This window comes from Mus pahari, chromosome 19, assembly GCF_900095145.1.
Source record: "Mus pahari chromosome 19, PAHARI_EIJ_v1.1, whole genome shotgun sequence".
Classification (NCBI taxonomy): Eukaryota; Metazoa; Chordata; class Mammalia; order Rodentia; family Muridae; genus Mus; species Mus pahari.
Window position 1 is genome coordinate 30,872,080 of NC_034608.1, and position 25,370 is coordinate 30,897,449.

General features: G+C 47.1%; 1 long non-coding RNA gene and 1 pseudogene across 2 annotated transcripts; both read left to right on the forward strand.

Moving 5' to 3' along the window:
• The first annotated feature begins 774 nt into the window (after positions 1-774).
• On the forward strand, positions 775-21,378 carry LOC115062613. The gene is made up of 4 exons (XR_003842565.1): positions 775-856; positions 16,651-16,864; positions 17,488-17,846; positions 21,161-21,378. It is a non-coding gene; the product is annotated as an uncharacterized LOC115062613 (long non-coding RNA).
• Positions 21,379-21,493: 115 nt separating this feature from the next.
• LOC110336828 lies at positions 21,494-25,022 on the forward strand (annotated as a pseudogene). The gene is made up of 3 exons (XR_003842541.1): positions 21,494-21,703; positions 21,815-22,383; positions 23,089-25,022. The product of XR_003842541.1 is annotated as an uncharacterized LOC110336828 (transcript).
• Positions 25,023-25,370: the final 348 nt, after the last annotated feature.

The window sequence follows — 25,370 nt, forward strand, 5'->3', positions numbered from 1 at the left end:
CGGCACTTGTGTCATTAGCTTTCTATCACGTTTGGAGGTGAATGATCCACATACCAGGATGTCTGCTCTCTCCTCAACAGATGTTTATCTGCAAGAATAGACCACTGGTAAAAGCTGTGCAGAGCTTCCTAACTTTAAGTCTTCTCTTATTCCATCGGCTCTGGGATCAACAGTTGTGGACCCTCTTCTTTCTGTTCTTGGCCACAGGATGGTTACAATGTCTCCGATTCTGGATGTGTGGGAGAGTGCGAGTGCAAGCAGCAGAGATGGTGTTTGCACCACATGACAGTCAGCTCCAGGAGTGAAGGAGCCCATGCACAGCAGAGGGCTGGACTAGTGTGGCTGTAACCTGGCATGTGCCAGCCCCATAGTCCCATCCCCGACAGGGGAGGAAACCCTGTAGAGGAGTCAGCGGTACCATCGAGGCCCTGAAACCCTAGCGTCTGAGCCGCGTTTTATTTTTATTTTTTCTAATAGTTTAACTTGCATGTTCAGCAAATACATACAAGTATGAGAAAATGTTTCCTTTGAAAGTGGTACTTCAACCTCGCAGATCAAATTACTTTTCACACACACACACACAAAATTGTTACCTTAGATTATATTTTCTTCTTTAGTTGAGTAAAGTTTAGGATTAAGGGGGGGGGGATGCTGTGGTCTCTGCTGGACTCTCGTTTGAGCGTAAAAGTAGAATCTGACTCCATTCTGATTCCTCCCCCAGTGCCCATCAAAAATGCCCAGCGTGGTTTAGAGACTCACTGTGAAGAGCCTCCTCAGAGCAGGTGAAGCCGACTCTGTCCTGACCGTCTCATCGCACCTGACTGAAGAGATGTTACAAAACAAAAAGCAAAACCTTGTATGTGTCTATCACAAAGTCTGGACTGTAGGAACAAATAGAGAATATAACTCTGGTTAAGAAACAAACGTGTGTGATGTTAAAGGAATTTGAAATAAGAGGATTTCAAGAAGCAAGAGAGAAATCATGGGCAGAGACAAGAGAAGCCACTGCCAAGGACACATACTAGAAAAGTCAAGTTTTAGTGACAGACCTACACTCTAGCAGACATGGGGTCCCCAGGGACCTCTCCTGGGGGGGGGGGCAGAAGGAGCACATCACAGGTCCCAAGCAGATTTGGAATTAGGGTCCTGCTGTCCGCAGACTGCTGGAACTATTTTAAGTCAGAGGATTATGTGCACTGCCTGTGTAGACAGACACCCTCTGAGCTGGTCTCTGGGACTCCCATGACAGAGCATCATGCAGGGAGCCTTGCAGAACAAAACTTATCCTCCACAGCTTTGTGGAAAAGACTAAGCTCACGATGTGAGCGTGGTAGGTTCCTTTATCTGGCATGTAGGAAGACATGGCCACACTCTCCGGAGGGTGCTGCCCTGGGACTTGGCATTGCTTGGTTTGTAGAAGCCACATTGGTTTTTTGCCTCCATCTTTGCTGTGTATAAAGGCCCCTGTGAGTGCCGGCATCTAAGTCCCTTTCCTTTCTTTTCCGTTTTTTTTTTTTTTTCTTCTGTATGTATGTATGCGAGTATGTATGCATTCAGGGGAGGGTGCACATGCATCTGTATACACACTTGCCTGTGGAGGAAGATGTTAGATGCTGTTACTCAATCACTGTCCACCTTGATTTCTGAGACAGGTTCTCTCATGGGCCTGAATCTCACCAAGTAGTCTTGTAAGAGCTGACCAGTGAACCTCAGAGATCTGCCTGTCACTGCCCAGCACTGAGGTTGAGCTTTTTAAGTGGGTTCTGGGGACCAGGCCCTTATGCTTATATAAGCATTACTGACTGAGTGATCACATTTTCCCAAACCCCTTTAAAGACAAAAGTCACTAGCTGAGGGCCTCACAGATGACCCTGTCCTGACCTGTCTGCCTGCAAAGACCTTGCTTAGCCACCAAGTGTCCTGTGTCAGGACTTTAAGCTCTCTCTGGGAAACTCAGTTCAAGCCACTGTTGACGGTGAGGTGAGCCGTCTTTCCTGGTAAATGCTGTGTGCATTCTGAGGTCCTGCCCCCCCCTCTCCAGAACAGGTACTATGGCCCTGCAAGCTCTCACACAGTGTAACAGTGTAGCGTCTCCCAGGCCTCTGCAGCAGCCTTTCACACAGCTGGGCAGCTGCCCTCCAGTTGACCTGAGTCACCCAAGTTAATAATCTGCTGCCTGTGTGGTGGGAGTCGCAGAAGGCTGGAGGGGAGAGATGGGTCATCGTGTCAGGGTAGCACATATGTGAAATTCACCCCTTGGGGACACAGTCCCAGAGGAAGGAAACTGAACAATTCTGGGATGCCATGCTAGACTTACCTCATTTTTTTTCCCTTACTTATCCTTAATCCAATTTCTTTTCGTGGAATCACACGTGCCGCTGTAAATCACCTTCGTTCCCGTGGAAGGAAGGAAGTGCAGAGACAATACCACACAGCAGATAGCAGCTCTCCAACCCTCCCACACTTCTGAGATCGAACCCCGGGCTTCCAGCAGGCTAAGTGTGCACCCTCTAACTTAACTATACCAGGCCCTCAAAAGAAACCAGGAGTTAAGTCATCTACCAAAGGACGTGTCATTAAGGAATCTAGCGAGAACAGGGTCTAGTGTTTATGATTAATGGAATACACGTGAACACTGTACAAAAGACCGAGAGCGCTGCCAGGCTTTCAAGGTGCCCAGCAGCTCCTTGCTCTCCTTACCCCAACTGCACTTCCTAGCAGCCGCTTCTTAAATCTTTGGACATCTCCCCCACATCTTTCTATCTATATTTCTGCATCCCAAGCCGGCACTGCTTGGTGTTGATCTGATTGCTGGAGTCATTTCCCAGTCAGACCTTGGTAACAACCCGAGACTTTCCTGGATTTTCCTATCTTCCCCACCACCACCCATCTTTCTCACAGCAGGTGAATCCCAGTTAGTTCCATTGACATTAGGAGTTTGTTTTGAATAGACAGCCCTATTCACGGCTGAGGCTGATCGTATTTCCTTTGCGGCAGGACTGGGCTCTCTGACATCACTCGTGGCCTTGTTTGCTGAGATCGCTCACCTGCTTACTTTTTTTGTTACTTGCAGAGCAAACAGACAGTGCCAGATGCAGAAGAGTGGGAGCGCCCTCAGGTCAGCTCCTTGGTGCCAGCCCTTCAGGGGCCACTGTGTGTCTACTTGCTTCAGGTTGGAGAGTGCTGCACTGCCACTTCCCTCACAGTGGTCCATCTCTCTTCCATGTAGTTCTCAAGTTTGTGGACCCCTTGCTGATCCTGCATATCTCACACTGGTCTCCAACTCTCCTCTAAGGATGGTCTTGAACATTCGTTCCTCCTGCCTCTCTTTCCTGAGTGCTCTCATGACAGGTGTGTGCTACACATCAGAGTTATGTGGTGCTGAGGACAGAGCCAATCTCACATGTGCTAAGCGAGCTCTCTACCAGATGAGCTACATCCCCCACCCCCACCCCCACCCCCACCCCCAGATCCCTCAGTTTTTGTCTCCTTGTTTCCCACCCTTGTTTTGGCAGGTGATCTCTTCTAAATGACAGCAAGACAAGAGTGGTATTTTAGCTGGGTATAGGATTCAAGTGAAATATTAGTATGAAAATGTTCCCTTGAGATTTTGTCTTCCCATCTATTGTGTTACTTGAGACCAGTCCTTACCTATTTAAAAAATATATGTAGTTTGTTTGTGGATACTTGATTTGTAAATAAGCTGTGGCAATATAGTATAAATCTGATGAGGTTAGACAAAATAGCAGGACCACAATCAAGACAATGGACATATTTAATATACCACCCTCAACTTTTCTTTTCTTCTCCTCAACTGCCCCCACCCACAGCACTTCTATCCACAGACAACCACATGCTGCTTTTTATCACTACAGAATGTTTTGCAATTTCTAGAAGTTTCTATCAGCCGATTTTTGTAATATCTCTCTCTCTTCTCTCTCTCTCTCTCTCTCTCTCTCTCTCTCTCTCTCTCTCTCTCTCTCTCCTTTTTTTTAAACCTGATTTCTTTCACTTATTTACCATAATAATTTTGAGATTCATCCACATTATAGTATGGGTATCAGTAGGTCCTTTCTTCTGTTCTTTTGTTCTTTTGTTCTTTTATTCTTTCTTTCCTTTGTGTTGTTGTTAAGTAATATTCTGCTGTGTGTCTATATACCACAATCTATTTACTCACCAATTGGCAAGTACTTGTTTTCAGTTTTACTTTGTGAATTTGAAAATAAGTTCATATAAAGACATATGCTTTCATACCTTTCTGCTAACCCTTAGGAGCAGGAGGGCATATCCTATGATATGTTTGTTTGATTTAAATTGAATTGCTTTTTTTTTTTTTTTTTTTTTTGAGACAGGTCTAATCCAGGCTGCTTCAAACCCTCCATGAAGCTGAGGGTGATCTTGAACTCCTGATCTTTCCATCTCCAACTTCCCAGTGCTGAGATTTTTTAGTGTATTTACTTCTTATGTGTCCTGGGAGTCAAACCCAAGATCTTGTGCATACATGTCAAGGACTGTACTAGCTGAGCAGATCCTTTCTCTGGCTGGATTTGTTCAGTTTAGGTGATGATGTTGCTAGGCCTGAAGGTTCCAACTATCTACATGCACATCCACATCCACATCCACACTTGATTTCCGTCTTAGCTCTATGACTGAACATGTAGTGTTATCCCACTGTGGTTTCAATTTGTCTTTTCTCAATTACTACTAACCCCGGCACCCTCTTCCCAGGTGCCCACTGGTCACCCTGACATCTCTGTTGTGTTTTAGCCATGTTTGTGGGTTATTTTTATATTATGAAAATTTAAAAGTTACTTTGTTTTACTTTTTGAGACAGAATCTACTACCTCTGAGGCTGACCTAAGAGCCTTGATCAGCCTTCCTCCATATCCCAAGTGCTGAGGTTCAAGGTGAGAATCACGCCCTGCCAGAGATCTCATATATTCTGAATACAACACAGTTGTTCAGCAAATGTTGTGTCTTTTGAAGAAGAAACGTTTAGAGGAGTTTTAATGAAGGCCTCATTTACCAATTCCTTTTATACCCCAAACTTTTTGTATCATGATTAAGAAATCCATGCCAAATTCCAAGTTACTATAATTTTCTTTCCCAAGTTTGCCCCAGAATGTGCTGTCCAATTCAGTAGCCAATTATTACATGCATCTATTTAGGTTTTACATGTAGGAGGGTGGAACAATGGTTTAGTGGTTAAGACCACATGTTAACTCTTGCAAAGTAGCTGGATTTGGTTCTTAGTACCCACATCATGGCTCACAAGCACCTGTAACTCCATCTCTCTGGGTTCCAACTTCCTCTTCTGACCTCCAAGGGCACAACATGTAACATGTGCACAGACATACCTGCAGGCAAAATACCTACACACAGAAAATAAACAAATCTAAAACAAATACACTTAGCAGATATCCAGTTAAAATAAATAAAGAAAAACATGGCGGTATACAACTGGAACCCCAGAACATAAGAAGTTGAGACAGGAGAGTCACTCTGAGTTCTAAGCCAGCTTATTCTCCACAGTGAATTCTAGGTCATCTGAAGCCGTCTCAAAATAAACACAAATAAAGTAAAGCAGTGTCTCTTTGCAAGGGCCGTATTGAGCGTTCTCAATATCCCATGGGCAAGTGGGCTCTCCAGTAGCCAGGACACAGGGAGTTCTGTCAAAGGACGTTTACTAACATGTGGTCCCTGCTCACACAGTGGCTCATGGTGTGAGGGAAGGTTATATCTCTTGCACATTTGTTCTAGTCTGGTATTTTGAAGGCACCCTTTTCCTCCTTTCCCCTGCCTCAGCTTCCATCAAACATCAATTCAACCAAGGGGCCATGGAGATGGCCCAGCAGTTGAGCACTTCTTGTTCTGGCAAAGAACCCTCGTTTGATTTTCTGAACCCACAGAGCAACTAACAACCAAGTTTAACTCCAGTTCCACGAGAGCTGGTGTTCCTCTCCGACCTCTTCTGGGCACCAGACACAAATGTGGTGCACAGACACATATACAGGCAAAACACTCCTATACATAAAAACAATTAAAATTTTTTTTAATCAATTGGAAAAATCAGATGTGGTGGCCTATACCCACAATCCTAGCCTGTGAGCTATGGCACAGAGATGAGGAGTTTGAGAGTCGATGCCTGACCAAGGCTAGCCAGGGCTTCATACTAAGACCCTGTCTATAAGTAAAGCAAGCAAGCAAGTAAGTAAGTAAGTAAGTCAGTATTAGTAAGTAACTAAGTAAGTCTAGGTAAGTAAGTAAGTCTAAGTAAGTAAGTAACTAAGTCAGTAAGTATAAGTAGTAAGTAAGTATAAGTAAGTAACTAACTAAGTAAGTAACTAAGTAAGTAAGTAACTAAGTCAGAAAGTATAAGTAGTAAGTAAGTAAGTATAAGTAAGTAACTAAGTCAGTAAGTATAAGTAGTAAGTAAGTATAAGTAAGTAACTAAGTAAGTAAGTAACTAAGTCAGTAAGTATAAGTAAGTAACTAACTAAGTAAGTAAGTAAGTCAGTCAGTAAGTATAAGTACTAGTAGTAATTAAGGCAACATCTATGCAAATCAACTGGCCACATGTGCCTAGTTCTACTTTTATGGCTCAGTTGTACACTACTGATCTGTCTTGTGCCAGCATCACCCAGTCCTTGTGTATTTTTCCAATATGCCTCACAGACAGGTAGTAAGACGGTGTTTTAGTTCCTCCATGTATTTTAAATTTCCATATACAATTTTTAACTTTCCCCTCAAATAAATACAAGCAAAGAAGTTCCTTCTATTTGGCTGGGCATGGTGCTATGCTCCTGTCTCCTGCTGCTCAGGAGGCTGAGGGAAGAGGAACAAAGTTTGAGCCCACCTAGTTAACCTACCAAGACCTTGTCCTTCCAGGTCAGTGGTGGAGTGTTTGCCTGGCATGTACCAGGCTCTGAGTCCAATCCTTTGTAAGACAAGACAGTCCCTGAAAAGACATGCACTCTCTGCAGCTTTGGGATTTCCTATAATTTACAGGTGAATTTTGAAGACATTGACATCTTCACTATATTGATCTTTTAACCCACTTATTTAAGCACTCTTGATTTTCTCTTTGTGATCTTCTGTAGTTCTCAGGAGCCAGTCCTGTCCATCCCTTGCCATATTTATACTGAACGATTTCCTCTCGGGCTTGAGGTAGAGAAAAGCAGCTATACCTCTTTCTCTCGTGCTATCACGTGCGTGGCAGTGGACAGAGGGAGCTCAGACACTGCTTGGTTCTTGATGGGAAGCCACCAGCCACCAGGAGTCTGTGGGCACTGCCTCTAAGCTGGTTCCTGGTCCTTTACAAGTGGCCTAGTTTGTTTCTCTGGCTTTATTTTAAAGTCCAATCTACAGCCTTTTCTGGGTTTTTAGTTCTTTAATTTCTGGTTGTTGTTGTTGTTGTTATTGTTGTTTTTAATTGCACAGCCATGGGCTTGGACCACGAATCTTTTCTTATCTATTGTGCTGGGAATTTTATGTGTTCTTTCAATCTTGAAAACATACACTTCAATTCTGAGAAATCTGTATGTCTTTTTTCTGTTTTCTCTTTGTAAAATTCTTATTAGGGTGATGACTTCTGTATCAGCTCATCCTGAGATTTTCATAATTTTCTTCTCTCTTATATTTCTCTTTCTGTTCTGGTTTCTTTTTACTGCCCAGTCCCTTGTGGATATCATTCCCTTGTCCCACATCTATTTTATTTGGTGATCATATTTATATACTCCAGGCCTTTTTTCTCTGAGTTTGTCTTTTGTTTCAAATATTGTATGAGCTTTGTTTTAAGAATTAACTACCTCCCTTCTGAGTTTTATTTCTCGGAAATACTTCCTGTTCTACCTTTTCTGATTCCCCTTGACTTGTTAGTTCTAGATGCAATCTTTCATATGGAGGTTTTTCTCTGCTAATGTCTAGCAACCTTTAAAATGTATTACTATTTTAAAGCAAGACATTAAGAAATCTGGCCAGGGCCTCAGGTGTGGACTACCCGACACATGGAAGCTTTTCAGTAGGCTATGACTTAAACGTTTTGCCGCAGAGGCACTCAAATATCATCTACTTATGGTTGTCTCCCCGTCATGAGTTCTACTTCTGCAGAGAATTCTGCATTCGCTGGGATCATTCTTGGTGCTGGGTGGGGTGGAGGGACCTGCAATCCAGTCTGTGGACTTTGCTCAATCACTGCTTCCTGTTTTCTCCTTTCCCTGGTCTATGTCCGTGGTCTTAGCCTCCACTGTCCACCCAGCCTAGTTTTCTGTAGAGAAACCTGCTGTGGCCCATTCAGACTAGTTTGCTGTGTTGGAGGTGGGATAGCTGCCAAAACCAGCCTGGGGAAGGTCCTTCTGGACCAATGGTTCTCCTTGGGGGTTTCAGCGGGTCATTCAGAACCTAATAACTATAATCTGGGCCCCTGTGGCTCTGCTGTAAGAACCAGTGTGCTTCTTATGATTCTGCACATTTGCCCTCAGCTTTCTTAAGTCTTCTCACCCTTCCTCCTCCCGCAGGCCCACAAAATGGATCATTCACATGTCCTCCCCCCCTTCTCCTCCCTTCCCGTCCCCTCCTTTCTCCTCTGTCACCTAATTCTCATCTTAGGGGGTTTCTGAAAATGGAAAAAAATGTCAATAGAAAATTTCAGAACATTGAACATGGCTAGGCATTACTCAGTTTCCAAGTCTTAGGGCAAACAACTTTCACACCGTGCTCACATCATCCAAGCAATATGGACCGAGTGATCCTGAGGTGGCTGAAGCCAGGTCTCCATGCCAGCACATGGCCAGAGGACACAAGACGATAATCACAGCCAGCCGAGGACTGCATATAAGCATTGCAGTTCATCCACAGGCATGAGTCCTTAGTTTTCAGCCAGGGAGCGGCAGCCAAGGGATTGTTGTGGAAAGATGACTGACTCAAAGGTTTTGGTGACTCGTAAGTCACACTCTAAGGCATTCAGGGTAGAAATTATCCCTAGGGTATACAGTGTTGATTTATCATTCTCCATCCCTAAGAAAAAGGTTGATGCTGGAGCAAAAGACCCCAAATAAAGTCAAAAGCAACAACTGTGGCCAAAAACAGGCATAAATTTCCTGCACATGGAAAGGAATGGATTTAGAGATATCAGAATCAATCAGTTTAGTAGACTTTTATGGCAAGACACTGTCCAAGGTTCAGAACCTGAACAGAGGAAGCCCCATGCTGGAATTTTATACACACACGTACACACACACACACACACACACACACACACACACAAATACACATACAAATACACATACACATATATATTTGATACACCCACAGGCGCTACCCAAAAGGTCAGCTGCTCCCTAGATTTGTCTTAAATCAAAGGTGTCAAATGGGAGGACAACCAGTCATGGGGTAATCTCATGCTCGCTGCCCAGCCTGGAGCATGTGTCACAGGCATGTGCAGACAGGTACAGCACTTCCCAAAGTGTCATCTCCTCACACAGCCAGAACACAAAGGCTGGAACACTCGTGGCTGTCTTTCAGAATCAGACAAGGAGCTGAAGCAAGAAAATCCAAATTCCTGTTAAATATCTGCTCAGGAAAACCTTCCGGAAATCACGTATTTCCAGCCTTCCCACACGAGGGCTTCAGTCTGAAGCTCAGGATACTCAGTAGTTCAATGAGAAATTGATTAGATGAACTCATAGGATTAAGGGATCATTTCCTAAATCAGCATGGATGTCAGAGATCAAACAAGGTTTGCAAAACTCTTTCAAGCTCCCCACGGCCCTCCCACCAAATGTGATTTGCAAAACAATGAGTTCTATTAACCAAACCTGTTTCTGGCATATATGATTCTGTGAAAGGAGGGGGTCTGTGGTTACTCTGAGGGCGACTCACTTTGGTGAATGTGAGTAAAACCCCGACAGTGTATGATCCCCGAGGTTGAGAGGGCTGCAGAACCAGAGCCGTCACGCAGGCCGGCATCACGCAGGACAGGTTTGCTGGCCAGGTTTGCTGGCCAGGTGCACTCTGCCCAGATCAGGGTTCCAACGTCATTAGATTCCCAGGGCCCACTGGCTCAGAGCTGGCGACCCTCAGACACCTGCCTCCTGCTACCCTCAGGCACCAGTGAATGGTAGCTACCACATTCAGGGTTTTAACAGGCAAATGTGATTCTCTTTCAGTGTTTGTTTGTTTGTTTGTTTGTTTGAGACAGGGTTTCTCTGTGTAGCCCTGGCTGTCCTGGAACTCACTTTGTAGACTAGGATGGCCTCGAACTCAGAAATCTGCCTGCCTCTGCCTCCCAAGTGCTGGGATTAAAGGCGTGCGCCACCACACCCAGCCAACTCTCTTTTGTTTTTAACAGGATCTCACTATGTAACCCTGGCTGGCCTCAAACTTATTAAGTAGACCAGGCTGGCTTTGAACTCAGAGATCTGCCTGCCTGTCTCTTGAGTGTTGGTGTGCATCACCACACCTAGCCAAAAATTACATTTTGGGTCCTCTGATGGTATAGCTTGCTTTCAATAAAATAAAGAAAATTGGGGAGAAATGTTTTTACATATATCTAAAAAGAACACCAGTTCAGTACCAACAAAACTGCAAAAGGAGAACCCAACTTTCCACGGTGCATGGTAGCTGTTGCTCCAATATAGCATTTGGCTAGGGCGTGTGTTCCCCATTGAACAAGGGGGTGCATGCCTGGCTTATTTGCACAGCATCCTGGAAACACAGCATCCTGTCCAGGAACAGAGACCCAGGCCTGGTCACCTGAGTGAAGATACCCAGGTGTCTTAGTCAGGGTTTCCATTCCTGCACAAACATCATGACCAAGAAGCAGTTGGGGAGGAAAGGGTTTATTCAGCTTACACTTCCCACATTACTGTTCATCACCAAAGGATGTCAGGACTGGAACTCAAGCAGGTCAGGAAGCAGGAGCTGATGCAGAGGCCATGGAGGGATGTTCTTTACTGGCTTGCTTCCCCTGGCTTGCTCTCTTATAGGACCCAAGACTACCAGCCCAGAGATGATCCCACCCACAAGGGGCCTCTCCCCCTAGATCACTAATTGAGAAAATGCCCCACAGCTGGATCTCATGGAGGCATTTCCCCAACTGAAGCTCCTTATTCTGTAATAACTCCAGCTTGTGTCAAGTTGACACAAAACTAGTCAGTACAGCAGGCATGGCCAACACTCTGCATATATATCAAACTGACTAACTCCTAACTCCAAGAGCCTCTACACACAGCGAGGCCCTCCTGCTTATCTCAAATGTTAACTAACAGCGTAAAGGAAAACCACAATCTCGCCTGACTTCCCCGGTGCACACTCTTCCTTCTGGAGTCCCCAAGTCATTGCAGATTCCGTAAGTTGAGGCAAAATTTTCAACATTAAAACAGACAAAAAGTTGGAGGGACTTGAGAGATGGCTCAGTGGTTAAGAGCACTGACTGCTCTTCCAGAGGTCCTGAGTTCAATTCCCAGCAACCACATGGTGACTCACAACCATCTGTAATGGGATCTGACGCCCTCTTCTGGTGTGTCTGAAGACAGCTACAGTGTACTCATATACATAAAATAAATACGTCTTAAAAAAAAGAAAGTCAGACTTTTACAAAATGAACTCCAAGATCTCAAAGCAGAACTGATGAACTAATATATAGATTCAAAAGGTATCTGTTAGGGCTGGAGAGATGGCTCAGGGGTTAATAACACTGACTGCTCTTCCAGAGGTTCCTGAGTTCAATTCTCAGTAACCACATGGTGGCTCACAACCATCTATAACAGGGATCTAATACCTTGTTCTGGTGTGTCTGAAGACAGCCATAGTGTACTCATATAAATAAAATTTTTTTTTTTTTAAAAAAAGGGGGGTATCTGTTAGATTGGCTCACAGGATGATGCCTGGAAGCGCTCGCTACCTCACAACTTGAAGGCAGAGAATCTGGCAATAGATGTCTCAGCACTCCCAGTCTGGCGCCGGAGGCTGAGGGGGTCCCTGCAGAGCTGCTGCTCTCCAGCCTCATATCAGAGAAGGCATGCCAAGCAGCAAGAGAGATGAACTAGCTACTGAGTGTGAGGGCCAGCCAGTAGGCAAAAAAGGAAAAAAAAAATCCATTCCTGTTTTGTTTTAAATTTCATTTAAGATATATTTTCTTTTTCAGCATGTATTTCTATGTGTGGGGGGTTTTGCAAGAGTGTAGGTGCCCGTAAAGGCTGGATCCCCAAGAGCTGGAGCTAGAGGTGCTGTGAGCTACCCAGTGGATGCTGAGAGCTGGATTCAGGTCCCCAGGCAACTACAAAGAGCAACATGCGCTCTCAAGCAACCTGTGGCCTCTCCAGTCCCTTGCACTTCCTGTCTGCTACCAGAAGGGGCCTATAGCATTCAGCATTCGCAATGGGTCTTCCAGTTTGAAATAACCTGAACAAGAAAGAGCGCTTGGGAGGCAGAGGCAAGCAGATCTGAGAGTTTGAGACCAGCCTGCTCTGCATAATGACTTCCAGGCCAGCCAGGGCTACACAAAACAATAAAACAAAACAAAACTCCCTTACAGGGGTGCCCAGTAGCTTTTGTTTTAGTTGACTCAAGAGGCTGTCAAGTTGATGGCCAAGACCAGCCACCCCAGAATCCACTCTGGAAGTTGCAGGCTACCTTGCAGGAAAGGGCTGGAATCAGTGCAGCATGGCTGCCTTACGCCTTTATATTTACAGACAGAACCACTGTAGACAGAGCGTTCACAGATGCTCGTCTTCAGCTGGGATCACTCAGGTCTGAAATCTCATGGAATTCATAGTCTGTCTGTCTCTTGTTTTCCCCATCGGGGGCTTACCCTCTTTATAGCAGTGGACTTAGTTTACCTCCTCCGTCCTCTCAACTCTGATGCTGTGGGCTGATTTCTCTCAAGTCATATTTTCTTATTTCTTGACATATCTAATCATTTTTAAATTATATACTGGAATGATGGATACCACATTGCAGAATGTTTAAAGTTTTTAAGGAATACAGATTAGCTTAATAGTGTGTGTGTGTGTACATGAGTATATACATGAGTATGTACATGAGTATGCTTGAGTGTGTGAGTGGGTGAGTATGTATGTGTGTGAGTGTATAAGTGAGTGTGTATGTGTGCATGAGTGTAAGAGTATATGAGTGTGGGCTGGTGAGATGGCTCAGTGGGTAAGAGCACCCGACTGCTCTTCCCAAGGTCCGGAGTTCAAATCCCAGCAACCACATGGTGGCTCACAACCATCCGTAACAAGATCTGATGCCCTCTTCTGGAGTGTCTGAAGACAGCTATAGTGTACTTACATATAATAAATAAATAAATATTTTTTTAAAAAAGAGTATATGAGTGTGTGAGTGAGTGTGTGTGAATGTGTGAGTATGTGTGCATGTACGTAAGTGTGTGAGTGGGTATGTGTGAGTGTGTGAATGTGTATATGAGTGTGTGTGTGAATGTGTGAGTGTGTGTAAATGTATGAGTATATGAGTGTGTATGTGAGTGTCTGAGTGTTGTGTGAGTATGTGTGTGAGAGTATGAGTGTATGTATGAGTGTGTGTGAGTATGTGTGTGAGTGTGAGTGTGTGAGTATGAGTGTGTGTATGTGAGTGTATGAGTATGTGAGTGTATGAGTATGTGAGTGTATGAATGTGTATGAGTGTGTGAGTGTGAGTATGTGAGTNGTATGTGAGTGTATGAGTATGTGAGTGTATGAATGTGTATGAGTGTGTGAGTGTGAGTATGTGAGTGTATGTGAGTGTGTGAGTATGTGTATGTATGTGAGTGTATGAGCGTGTATGAGTGTGTGAGTATGTATGTGAGTGTGTGAGTATGTTTGTGTGTGTGTATGTGTGTGTGTTTGTGTGCTTATACACAAATGCATGTGGAGGCCAGACATCAATGCCCTGTGTCTTCTTCAATTCCTCTCCTCTTCAGTTTTTGAAGCAGGATCTCTCACTGAGCCTGGAGCTCCTTAGTTCAGCTGCACTGGCTTGCCAGTGAGGCCCAGGAATCCACCTCTCTCCTCCCTCAGCACAAAGATTAGAGGCAATGCCACTAAGCCTGGCTTTTACCAAGCTGCTAGGATGGAGCTTAAGTCTTCAATCTTACATGGTAAGCACTTTGCCAGCTGAGCCATCCCCCAGACTTAAGCTTCATCCTTCAAGAGTGTCCTTACATTTTCCTGATGCAAAACAAACTCCTGGACTGGGGATAGCCTCTCTGAGTGAATGCATGCGTGGGATATATATTCAGGATGCTATGTGAGCCTGTCTGTGCACTAGCTATGTTTTCAGAGCCTTAGCTTCTTTTTGATAGCACCGACCTTGAAAACTTCCACCTCATCTTTATTCTGAGAATTAACCACAGGCTGAAAGTGTCTGGTGCCTGGGATGTGTTAGCGTGGGTCCCTTCTCCACCCTCCTCCTTCTTACTGTCTGAGGTAAAGGTGGTCCTTCCATCTTCCCCTGAATCCCCATCTGCCTGGTCTCACAGTGGTCCTCGGTATATCAGAAATCCAGTATATCGCTCACAGGGTGAGCAAGAGCTGCCCTTGAGGATGAGATGAAGAGCAAGGAGTCTGTGAAGGCAATGGCAGATACCTGAGGAACTCTGGCCCCACTAAACACCCCAGCCCAAACTGCCCTGTGCATTCCCCAGACCTCCATCACTTGGTCCTCACCAGTCTCCGCCCCTTCTAACATCTCAGGCCCTAAAGCCCACTTCATGTCCACACCAGTGCCCAGTCCTGACTAGAGCCAAGCACTGCCATGGAGGCCACCCTGCTTCCTCCTTACCTTACATAACTTCAACCTATAAGACATTCTGTAGCTCCCTAGGATCTCCTTATTCCGCTACTACAAACTTAACTGGAAGCCTTTCCCATTGGGCTGTCCACATATTTGCATAACAGCTAACTCTCATCCAATTCTCTGGTTATTTTCAAGTGGCCCTCATCTTGCCTTGTATCTGTTGCATTCTCTCTCTCAGTTGTGGGAGCCCAAACCCCAAAGGGTGCACTTTAGCCTTTTCCCCTTCTCCTCTCTTACCGGTTCGGTAATTCATCAGTCTACTGCCTCCAGGTCTTGTGACTGACAACCTGGACAGTGCTGAGCATACAGGGTGGCATTCTAGACTTCTTGTGATAGGATTCCCAGCGTGTGAGATTCCTCCATTCCTACAGCTTCTTCCCAAAACCTCTGCAGCCCCTCTCAAGCCCCTGCAGCCCCTCTTAAGCCCCTGAAGCCCCCCTCCCAAAGCCCCTGCAGTCCAGTTTGTTTTCAACAACAACATCTTTCTTCGTGACCCTCATCACGACTGATAGAAACTTTCTCTGCTCTGGTCTGTGTAGATAGTTATTGCTTGCCTGAGTCTGTGGGCAGGTAAGCATGGTCCTTTGAGGAAGAGGAAGAGGAAGAGGAGGAGGAGGAGGAGGAGGAGGAGGAAGAGGAGGAGGAAGGGGAGGGGGCTGTGGAGAAGAAAATGTGTTTCCTTTCCTCAGAGACTGTGTTCTATCTGCTTAGGCTGCGTGGTTCAGTGGTCCATGACAGAAGGGATCTATAGACACTGGCCTGCACCCCAGCCACAGACACACTGGATATCAGGAGACACCTCGGAACTCTGCCCACACTGCCTCTCAGATCTTGTCTAGTACATTCCCATGTCCCCAGTCTCTAAGCATGTTTCTCCGATGCTCATTTAAGCCTCCCCCGCCCCCCCCCCAAAAAAAACACAGGTCCAAAGCCTAGGGAATTCCCTGGGTCCAGAGAGATGCAGTATATTAAAATGAGGCCAGATAATTTCACAGAATCGAAGACTAGCAAGAAGTTCTGATTTTTTTTTTTTAAAGAATATTTTTTAATAGATCTGTAGGCATAGCCATCCATTGTAGGTGTTAGTTTGGTGTCAGTGAGTAATAAAAGTGTCATTCCCTGTGATTTTTATCAATTACAGTAAATATGCCAGTAATCACCCACTTTAGCTGCTGAAACACCAGTGCTGTCTGGAGTTGAGGCTGGGGACCTCTCAGAGGCCTCGAGAGGTAAACCCCACAGGTGTAGACTGACGTCTAGGCAAACAGTAGTTAAGCTAGAATCTGGAGAGCAGGGGGAAAGTGTTAACGTATGTCAAGCAGACAAATTTGGACTTTTTCATGAGGGTCTGACATATCAAACGGGAAATAGGCAGAAATTACTCTAACAGTAAAAATCTTGTCATTTACAACCTCTAAAGCAACGGGTTCATTTAACACATCAACTCACAGATAATGATTGGCTCAGCCTGGTATTTATCCCACCTCTAAAGTGTAGACACCAGGGCAAGCTTTGTGTGTCTGTAGAGGAGACCTGTGGTGACCCATCAGCCCCTGCGGCTGCAGAATGAGTCGAGGACCAACTGCCACAGGGCTAAGATGTGAGAACCTTTCTAATTCTTCAAACATAAAAAAAAAAAAAAAAGTGTAGAGATGTGGCTGGAAGTGACACAGAGTGAGTCGTCTCATGGTGAATGACTTCAGGGAAGTCCCACCTGTTCTGTTTGTTTGTTTTCTTTGGGAGCTGTTTCGAGTCATTGGAGTTGAAAGTGTATTTCCACACTTGAAGCACATGTGCGTTATCCGCAGTCATCCCTGTCCGGTTCTAAGCCAATCACCAGAGTTCTGTCTATTTCAGATACCCCGAACATCCGCTGTCAGCAGGCACGAGACTGTGATTCAAGATGAGCGGCCGAAGCATCCCCTGCGTGTGTGAAGAAGATCCAGCAAGAGGAGGAAGCAGGGTTCCTGAAAGCCAGGCTGACGACGAAAAATCCTGTGCTGAGTTAACGTGGGTGTCTGAATGGGCAGAATCGGTGTATGAACAGGCCGCCCCACCCCCACCCTGGCAGGTAAGCACTGAAATCATGTTCAGGGCCATAGGGAGAGCAGGGTTCCCAGAAAGATATTGACCTAGACCATCCCTCTGATTTACTATTCTCTGCACTTCCTCCTGGGCTCCCCTCCTCCTGGGCTTCACTTTGGTAGGAATTCAAAGTGCTTGCTGCTGCAGGTCCCTAGGGTGCAAGCCTACCCATGAACAATGCACACACACCTTTCCATATACCTGCCACACCTGTCGGGACACAAGCCTACATAGACAACTGTGCACATATACCTGCACACAAAAATACCTACATATACCTTCAGGTACACACACATGAGCCCACACCTGCTCATAACCGCATACACAAACATACCTGTGTGTACCCACACATGCCTATATGTACCTTAAGGGACACACATCTGCACAAGTATGCCCACATCTGCACAGATAAGCATACCTGCCCATGCCTTCATGAACAAACACACCTACATACACCTGCAAGGGCACACACATGATCACACCCACCCACACGTTATCATACCTGCAGAGGCATACATACGTACATACTTGAAGGGGACATATGTACTTTACATACATACATACTAATAATAATAATCTAATAACTTTTTTCTCTTTATGCTTTTTCAGGGATACACTGTGAGGTCAAAGCTGGACCCTGTGTCTGTCTTCAGGACACGAACCAATTTAAAAAGAAATCATTCACTTAAAAAGACTTTTTAAATCAGCTTCCACTGGTGCAGACTGACTGGTTAATATCATGTCAACTTAACGTATTCTGAAAATAAGGGTTACTAACTTTCACAGACAACCAGTGGGCTCAGGGAGCCATGAAGCTGTCTCGGGAATGCATACAAGACACATATAGATGAAGCTGGACGCTTGTCAGACGTGTGAACTAAGTCCCTGTAACCAAGGGAGGAAGTGATCACATCACCTCATTGGCTCTGCAGATCTAAGTCAACTCAAAAAAGGCAAGCATGGCCCAGGTGAGTCACTTCACTCTGGCACAGGAATGTTCAGGTGGGGGTGATCAATGGGCTTCTGAGAATGTGAACTTACCAGATGACTTGAGCAACAGGTTCTTTCTATAATCGATGTGTTTCCCAGGAAACCTGAACTGCCCCACCCCTCTCTGACTATTCCTAATGGGAGAATATTTGTTTTCTCCAACGAGTAAATTATTAAATTATCATCATCATCATCAGTAGTAGTAATAGTAGAGTGTGGTTATTGTGGTTATATGAAACAGGGTTCCTATATACAGTCCTGGCTGCCCTGGAACTTAGTATATAGATCAAGCTGTTCTCATACTCACTGAGATCCTCCTGGCTCTGCCTCCCAGATCCTGAGATTAAAGGCTCGAGCCACCATGCCCAACTAAATGAATAATTTTAGAATATACTGTGCAACAATGGTGTGTATATTGTGTTAGCCACACACTATTGTTAGCATGCTTGTTAATTCATAACAGGTTAACTCTTACAGAACAATGGGCATGTTTTAAAAATATTTTTGGCAAAACGTTACAGACTCATTATCCAGTTAATTAAACCTCTCGCCCCGATTGCTCTGGGTTCTAAGATGCACACATGGAATGTCTATCCTCTCTAGAGTCGGATGCACCCTCAGATTCAGCAGCCGGCCACCGGCATCCCCTTTTCCCCCTTCCACGGTGGTACATGGAATAAAAACACGCCCCGGGCTTGCTGGAATACCAAGGAAACATTCATGCCCATGGAAGTAAGCGTCACAGAATTCGTGGTCTGTATGGTTGAGAATAAAAATAATTTGTGGCAAGATGAACTATCCTTCCTAGCCCCTTCTTATTTAGGAGTTGTAAATTATACCCCCAAACCAGAGCATGGCTCCTTGTATCTCAAGAGCATTCTGCCACGTGTATCTAACAGAGAATGCCCCTTGCCCATCTCCACTACCAACTGAGAAGGCTACAGACAAACCCTAGCAATTGCTCAAAGAATGAAGCAAGCCCTTGGGCTGCATTTACTTAACATACAAATGTTAAATCCGCTGCTGTGCAGGTTTGCAGCAGGTGGCTGTGCAATGTTCTCTCAAGGCCACAGGAAGCAACTACTGCATTGCCAAGAACCACCCTCATCCTCCACCTGCCACCGGCTTCCTAGGCTGACCTCTCTGTGTCTGTTCTCAGAGCCGGGATTTGTAGAAGGCACAGGGCTGATGGCAAACTAAGTCATGCTGAAGTGGTGAGGGGGTGAAATGCTATGCTTGGTTATTATTTGATGGTCTTCTTCTTCGTTGTCATTGTCATTGTTGTCATCATCTGATCAGGATTCCAGATAGGAGTATCAGCTCTGTGGGTGCCATGCCGGAAGTGATTCTCCTCGTGAGCAAGCAGGTCGTGCCACACACAGGCAGGAGCCGGTGCTGTGAGCTCATGGTACTAGCCATGTGGTCTGAGGGCTGAAGGTGAAGTCACTTTGCTTTCAGGCCCTGCCCCTTACCTTGGCTCATTTTTCCTGGGACCCTCCTATATGCACAGTGCGAAGGGAATTACCTATTACTTCAATTATTTGTTTCTTATCAGCTGATGTTAAACTACAAGGATTTGCATTGAATGGACACAAAGAAAGAGCAAGTCACGGCACATCGCCAAAAGAAAGAGTGATGTTCTGGCGAATTTAGCCGAAATAATTTACTGCTATAAAAGTGGGGAAGTGGAAGGTACAGCCTTTGACCAATAAATCCCTGCTGCCCGTGAAACCCTTATCTGGTCCCCTCCGATACATTCCACACAAGGAAGCCATCATCATCGGCTCTGGCTTGTTATTTGTAAACCTTGATCTCCTGCACTTGCTGCCCTAAATATGGGTAATTAGCATCAGTTTATCGCGCTTCTGCATATTTCCTGCACTCTCCAAACACACGAGCTTCCATTGGCTGCCATTCTGCTACAGGAGATTATAAAGACAGATTGCACAGAGCGAATGTGCTAAACGAGATTAGGGAGGAATAGAAATAGCAACTTGGCCAATAAATTCCTCGTGAGAGCCTTATCACGCAATTACACGTTGACTAGCTTCACACTCTCCCAGCCTCTTAATCCAGTGCCCCCCACCAGGAATAAAATTTCACTAATTTCTGAATTGCCGCAGATCCTCCTGACTGAGAGTGGCTGGAATGAGTGGGGTTGCAGGAGGCACGGAGCCGAACTTTACAATAAAAAAAGTAAACTTTGAATGTCAGCGTGGGTGGCGTGTGTGCGTTGCAATGTTCAAAGCGGCTCAGAGTTTCTGAGTAAGCACGTACAGTCTGGGTTCCCAGTCAGGTAACACTGCTCTGAGTCCCACATTTCCTCCTGGTCTGTCTGAAACGGAGGGCTTCCTCGCGAGTCCTCCCAGACTTCGAAGCATGGTTGAATGCAGAACAGTGCCCAGCTGCAGCTCCTTCCGGTGGACCTGAAAGTCGCCACAATCCTCTGAGCAATTCTGGGAAGCTCCCTCCACCTCTGTAAGCTCAGTTCCCTCCTTGCTCAGACAGGCTGTCTCTCACACCCTCTCAAGTGCTCTAGCCCCCTCTGCACATTAAGGTGTATAAATAGGAAAATTCCTGCCCACTCTGCACCGTAAGGATTGCAACCAAGAACACTGTAATAGGACTGCTACAGGAGGAGCTTGAGTCTTGTTCTTTCCTGCCTGTTAATGTTATTCTCCCCAGGGCTTTATAATAAGTTAGGTATTTAAAGAGGCCCATTAAGCCTTTCGATCTACCAGGGGACTATTTATAGCACAGAGCCACAGTCAGACATCATGAGCCCCCCCCCCCCCCCCGAAGCAAGGTACAGCAGCAAGAACCCACAGGACTGAGCTTCTCTTTGCTAGAGGGCATACATGGACATCCGGATCAAACAAGAGCCGGGTATCTGTGCTCCCAGAAAAGACCGGGCTTCCTGTTCAGGGTGGAAGGAACTCATTAGCTATGAAAATCCAGAGCCATTGTGAGGCAAGTTTTTGTGTGTCGATCCCAAGATGGCCTCTGCTTTTTCTCTGGGCGATTCCTACGGGGCTTTGCTGAGTCAAGGATTCAGAGAAAGGGTTCTAGGTTTCCTTTCTGAAACCTGAGTTCAGATCACCATCCGCAAAGTAAAACACTGTGCGGTGCCTCTGTCCACAGGGACACTGCACGCACTGTTTCTGGAACCTGCTGTGGCTTCACAAGGAGGAGCCATCCAGAATCCAGGTATGCCTGGACCTTGAGAAGGACGGTTTTTGCCTTTTGCAGGCTGTCTGGTCTTTTGTTGACTGGTAAGGATTTTGTTTTGCAGAGAGGAGCCTTCACTAACCTTGAGTGGGAGAGAACCAGCCAGGGCCTCTGAGGCACATGGAAATACTTGTCTGAAGGAGTTGGCTCTTAGAAGTCACAGCACAGATGCCTGAAGCAGAAGGAGAAGCACCTGTAGTGGCTGTCACCCTGCAGGCACCTCTGTTACTGGAGTCGCCAAGAGACAGTATTACAGAAGCCTTGGAAGTGAGAGTGCTCCCCTAAGGAGAGGTCCAGGAACCTGTTGCTAAGGGGCCAGCATGGCAGTGCCCCTGCTGGGCCTGCTTAGAAGGAGCCCCGGTGCTTAGTGGTTCCTTTCTGAAGCCTAGGCTAAGAATTCTACATGGCTTCATCCTCTGCTCTACTCAAGCAAAGAGGAGCTTCAACTGCTGGGTCTAAGGCACACGTGGATGTTGGAGCTCAGCTCAACAACTGGGAATGGAGGACCTCTCCAGAGCCCCAGAAGACCCCCGCCCGGGTGTGTGTGACATCAGTTGGGGAGCTATTAATAACTGCCCTCCCCCCCCCCGTCATATTTCCTGAACTGGTGAGCTTTGTGGAGGGGTGGAGTAGGAGGGAGCCGCTTGCCATTAATCTGGGAACAAACAGCTAACCCCGGTGACTGGTATTTTCCCTTTTCTTTTCTCACTTTTCTCAGTGTGGGGAAGGCGATTGTGAGGCGCTCTGCTGGAATTTGGCAGCGCGGAGGCTTGGAGAGCAGCCCCATGCTGGCTCCTATTCAGCCGGCCAGTTTTCCTCGAGCTTTGGAAGTTTCACTCAGCCGTGCACTCAATGGCTTCACAAAGCTGATTACAAGCTTCAGCGCATTCCTGAAGGAGCCAAAAGCGACGCAGGTGCAAACGAGCCGAGGGAGCCCCTTATCCCGGTGACAGAATGGGACAAGCTGGGAAAGGCTTGGACCACACAAATCCAAGGCTCACCAGGCAGCAGAGAGCCTGCCTTGGGAACCGGGGGTCATTATCCGCCCTATTCAGCGGGGCCGGGGACCCTGGGGCCCGGGAGGCCGGCCGGGCGCAAGCGCCACCGCCAGTGCGCGCCCACAGCAGTGGGGACCCCGCTGGGCGTTGCAACCCGTCGGGATGTTGGGCGCTGCGTTTGTTCCCACCGACAGCGGTCGGCGAAATCCATCCTGCTGGTGAAAGCCGGTGTCCAGGCTAACTCGGATACAGGAGAACGAGGGTAGCGAAGATGCTCAGTGCGTGGACAGTGCGTAATTTCGGTAATCGAGGCCGGACTGACATGGTCCTGCCTCAGGCCACTCTCAGCCCCACCCCATCCCTGCTCCGGCCCGGTCCCCCTCAGCTTGTCCTCATTTTTCTTCTCTATGAGTCCTACCGAAAGCGACCTTCACAAAGTGTGGTGGGTGGCGGCGGGAGGTGCAGGGGCGGGGAATACTGGCTGGTAGCCCCGCAGCACCAGATCACCAGGTCGTCCAGTGCACCCTGCGGGGCAGTGGCGAGCCTGGAGTGTCGCCTCTGCCTGGGGGGAATTAACGACGTCACAGCCAGAGACGAAAGGACTGCAGGCCGCGGGGACAAGCTGGCTCCCAGGGTAGAGCTTGCAGAAGGGACGAGCGTGGGACAGACTGAGGTGGGACTGTTGTAGTTCAGGGGCCGGCTGATCCGGCTCCGTAGGTTGCCCCTATGCCCCTCCCTCGCCCCATCCAGGCCAGCACAGCACGAGTAACGCCAGCCTAGAGCCCTCCCGCCGCGTCCTCCCACTCCCCGCCCCACGTCTCGAAGCCTCAGCCCAGCCCCACGCTTTGCCCGGCTGCACCCCGAGGTGCCCGCGTGCAGGGCGCGGGCGGGCAGGGCGCGCTTGCCGACGCTCTTTTGTCTGATAACTAATTTGAGTTAATGCGATCTTTATGTAAAGCTAACAGCGGATAATTGTCTATTTTCTCGCCAACAGTCTCCATCACAGTCACTTATCTGGAAACCTGCGGCTGGATTAATCGCTATATTCCCAAGATGAGCGGTGCTGCAATCCGCAGTGAACACGGGTGGGAACATGGAAACTTCCCCCAGGTTCTTGCGGGGGCCAGCAGCTGGCCTGCTCCCTGCAGTGGCTGCTGCACAGTTGCTAGCACCTGTTTGGGCTCGGGTTGGGGGTCCACGGGCACTTAGGCGCACAGAAGATGTGGAAGAGGAGAAGGAAACAGGCCTGTGGGGACTCCGGCCTGAGAGAGGTTGGTTAGCTCTCAGTAAAGGCACAGAACTGCCTATGTAAAGAGCTTTTTAACCTGAAAACGGTGCTGCCAAATCTTCAGACAGTGGTCTATTCAGATGCAGAAAAATGTTCCCTCCCATCTTGATCTCCCAGTCTCACCCCTACCACGCCCACTGCTGCGCCTTAGGCCCCTCCCCTGGAATTTCCTCTTTCGGGATCCTGGTCCTCCAAGGGTTAGTAATATTTACTTAGGAACTGTGAGCATGGAAATAAGTCCTAGTTGTCCAGCCCCTTGTCCTACCTATTCGAGGTAAAGACTGTATAGGCTGTAGCCGGGCAGTGGTGGCAGACGCCTTTAATCCCAGCACTTGGGAGGCAGAGACAGGTGGATTTCTGAGTTCGAGGCCAGCCTGGTCTACAGAGTGAGTTCCAGGACAGCCAGGACTGTACAGAGAAACCTTGTCTCGAAAAACCAAAAATAAAAATAAAAAAATAAAATAAAAAGGATGGTGTGGACTGTGTGGTGCCAAAGCTCTAGGGAGAATACTTGTCTACAAAAACTTTCTCTGCTGAGGTCAAAGCATCAGATTCGAGGGAAATACCACTTGGTGCTGGAGGTCCCTGGGCCTGGGCAACGATGTCTCTGTAGGTGTGAAAAGCCGGGCATAGGACGCAGGCATGAAAACTGTGTGCCTCCATTTTGGCAGCATATTAAACATCCAAGAGTGACCACCCACTGGTCCATCACATTATTAGATTGTTAGATGAGGGGGTACCCCAGGATGCTCCCTCTGCAAGCTCTGCTTAAAAGTCTCCTGGTTCTTCCTCTCTAGCAGCGAAAGCAAACACGTGAATCTCTGCAAAGCAGCCTGAGCTAAGGTTCCCAGGACAGTCGTCCTCTCGCCCTCTGGAGGCCTTCCAGCTTCAGCTCTCACCTGAATCCTGTCACCTCTGATCTGTGGACAATGCTGAGCCGGACAGCCCCTGGTCAACCAGGCAGAACAGTCTATGCAAATGCCGGAGGGCAGCCCTGGGAACAGTGCACCCATTGTCCAGGGCCTTTCAAAGCTGGGAGCAGCTGCTCAGACTGGTCGCCCTGGACCCTTGGCTGCCAGAGTAATGTCATCATTGCAAGACGTCGACTCTGAAAATTATACGACCCGAATTCATGAGCAGCCTTGTCTTGAGTGTTTCTGTCTGTGCCACATTTCAATGTCCTGAGCTGCTTCTGTTGTTGGGGACTGGAGGAGGGCATGGGCAGGGGAGAGTTTGCAGTTTCTTAGTAGAGGGTTTGAAAACTTTACAGACTAGCCTTGGCTTCTGAAGTGGGGCGTCTGGCTCAAAGGGCTAAGATGTGAGGGCTTTTGTGTTGTCTCTTGCTGCTTGCAAGTTTAAGTGCACCGAAAAGAGACTGGATGAAGAGGTGGAGCGAGATACAACCACAGATGCCAAGGTCATTTTCCTTAGCTGGAACTCCAAATGCCACCTCCTAGAGAAGCAAGCAGGCTGACTGCATCAGCACTCGCAGACCACCTCAGCTCCCTTCACAGAAGCATCAGTGGTTCATATCATCGCTGCCATCCTCCCTCCCTGCCTCCCCAACCTGCTTCTCTGCCACCTGGACTGTGAAAAGATGCTCTTTGGCCAGGGGATAGTGGTTTCTGGTGTAGGAGATGAGAATGGGGACCAGTAGTGGGTGGCCTGTAGTGTGCCTGCTCCTGAACCTGAACCTGAACCTGAGAGTGCATCCCTCTGGTCTTCAGGCTCACAGCCTAGTGGTAAGGATGGGGACCTAGGGGGCGGGCAGGGCTTTAGGTATGACATCTCCTCCTCTCCTTCAATATGTTTGGTCCCAGGGACCTCCAGTGTATTGCGTTTTGCTTTGTTTTGGGTCTCATTCTATAACTCAAGCTGGCCTAGAACTCAGTGTGATCCACCTGTGTCAGCTTACTAGGTGTAGTATCACAGGCCTGTGGCATCCTGCTCTGTTAACAGGTCCCCTGCCTCTTCACAGGACTCCACTG